Source organism: Tachyglossus aculeatus, chromosome 3, assembly GCF_015852505.1.
Source record: "Tachyglossus aculeatus isolate mTacAcu1 chromosome 3, mTacAcu1.pri, whole genome shotgun sequence".
Classification (NCBI taxonomy): Eukaryota; Metazoa; Chordata; class Mammalia; order Monotremata; family Tachyglossidae; genus Tachyglossus; species Tachyglossus aculeatus.
The window spans coordinates 37,783,397-37,785,781 of record NC_052068.1 but is presented as its reverse complement, the minus strand read 5'-3'; the positions used below and the strand labels follow the sequence as shown (position 1 = coordinate 37,785,781).

Here is a 2,385-nt window from a genome sequence, read left to right as displayed (position 1 = left end):
GTCGTCTTATGCAGTCTAGTCAGGTCCGACCCATAGCGATATCAAAGACACATCTCTACCAGAACGCCCCACTTCCATCTGCAATCGTTCTGGTAGCGTATCCATAGGGTTTTCTTGGTAAAATTACAGAAGTGGTTTACCATTGCCTCCTTCCGTGGAGTGACCAACCCTCCGTCCTCGAATCTCTCCCATGCTGCTGCTGCCCAAGGACAGTTTTGACTTGTAACAGATGGCCTTCCACTCACTAGCCACTGCCCAAGCTAGGAATGGAATGGGTAGGCCTCTGCTTGACTCTCCCTCCTGTAGTTGTGACTGGTAGAGTACTGGAAACACTCCAGGTGCAACCCCGAGAGGGAATCAAAATGGTACAGATTTTTAATAGATAAAAGACTTCCTTCTCTTCAAACCTGATGTTCTCATTAAACCTAGATTTCCATAATGTGGTTTCTCACCATTGTAGAAAATGTTTTCAGTTGCCTGTGTTGGCCAAGAATATAATCCAGAAGGAGCATATTACCTGGCTCTGTTAACGAAATATTTGCAGAAGGTTAGTGCTATTTTCCCTGAATTAAACTGAAAGAAGAGAGCTTGACTAGGGAATGTGATTTGGTGCTCTCCCAAGACCTTAGTACAGTCCTCTACATTCAGTAAGCGCTCAGTGAAAACAATCGATTGGACAAACTCCTACGTGCTCAAATACTTGAGAAGTGGTTTTCATCAACATCCCCGATGGAAACCGTATTTCCAGTTGGATTGCTTTGTTGCCTAGAGAAGAAGATTCCAGGACCAAGAAGCAGTGTTGCCCTGTAGAAAGAGCTTGGGCCTGGGAGGACCCGGTTTCTAATCCTGCCTCTGCCATGTGCCTGCTGAGTGACTTTGGGTAAGTTACTTAACTTCTATATGCCACATTTCTCTCATCTTCCAAATGGGGATTCAATACCTGTTCTCCCTCCCCTTTACATCTGGAGCCCCATGTGGGACTGGATTATCTTATATCTATCTCAGCGTTTACTATGGTGCTTGGCATGCAGTACGTGCTGAACAAATGCTACAATTACCATTAGAAACACAAAGGGTAGGGAATATAAATGAAATGTTTCAGTCCTGCTGCTGGATTTTTAATGCCGTGTTAGTGCTGGGAAAGAGGGGTGTAGCAAATCAGACATGGGTGAAGATTAAAAGGTCAAAGAGGGGAGTGGGGAGAGTCGTGGATTGGCTCAAAGACTGCTCTGCCTGGGGAGGGTGCTGTCATGGGAAATTGTTGCTACAGAAAGTTTTCTAGGATAGCTGTAGGGACCACCTCCCTGGTGGTAAGGATTGTTCAGTACTGAATCTGTTTATTCATTCATTCAATCATATTTATTGAGTGCTTACTGTGTGCAGAGCACTGTACTAAGCACTTTGGAAGTACAAGTTGGCAACATATAGAGACGGTCCCTACCCAACAGTGGGCTCACAGTCTAGAAGCGGGGAATCCTCCCTACTTCCACCTCTAGCTTCTTAAAGGCAGGGACCAGGTCTCCCTACTCTATAGTACTGTCCCAAGTGCTTAGTACAGTGCACTGCACACAGTAAGCACTCAATGGACTGATTGATTGATTGATTGGAGAACCCAGGCTTGCATGAGGCGGTCAGGATGAGCCGCCTGCTCCTACCGAACAAAGGCGTTGGGAAGTCAGACTTGCCAAAAGCATTCATTCATTCATTCAATCGTATTTCTTGAGTGCCTACAGTGTGCGGAGCACTGTAACTAAGCGCTTGGGAAGTACAAGTCGGTAACATATAGAGACGGTCCCTACCCAACAGCAGGCTCACAGTCTGGAAGGGGGAGACAGACAACTAAACAAAACATGTGGACAGTTGTCAAGTCATCAGAATAAATAGAAATAAAGCAAAATGCACATCATTAACAGAATAAATGGAATAGTAGATGTGTACAAGTAAAATAAATAGAGTAATAAATCTGTACAAACATATATACAGGTGCTGTGGGGAGTGGAAGGAGGTAGGGCAGGGGGGATGGGGAGGAGGAGAGGAAAAAGGGGGCTCAGTCTGGGAAGGCCTCTTGGAGGAGGTGAGCTCAGAAAGTGAGCTCTCAGTAGGGCTTTGAAGGGAGGAAGAGAGTTAGCTTGGCGGATGTGTGAAGGGAGGGCATTCCAGGCCAGGGGAAGGATGTGGGCCGGGGGTCGACGTTGGGACAGGCGAGAATGAGGTACAGTGAGGAGGTGAGCGGCAGAGGAGAAGAGGGTGTGGGCTGGGCTGCAGAAGGAGAAAAGGGAGGTGAGGTAGGAGGGGGCGAGGTGATGGACAGCCTTGAAGCCGAGAGTGAGGAGTTTTGGCTCAATCCGTTTTGTGTATAGTTGCTGCAATCCAAATGTTTGACTT

The 2,385-nt window shown here is 46.9% G+C and overlaps 1 non-coding gene across 1 annotated transcript; it reads right to left on the bottom strand.

Moving 5' to 3' along the window:
- Positions 1–218: 218 nt before the first annotated feature.
- LOC119926033 lies at positions 219–356 on the bottom strand. Its single transcript, XR_005449951.1, has one exon. It is a non-coding gene; the product is annotated as a small nucleolar RNA SNORA7 (small nucleolar RNA).
- Between the last annotated feature and the right edge of the window lie 2,029 nt (positions 357–2,385).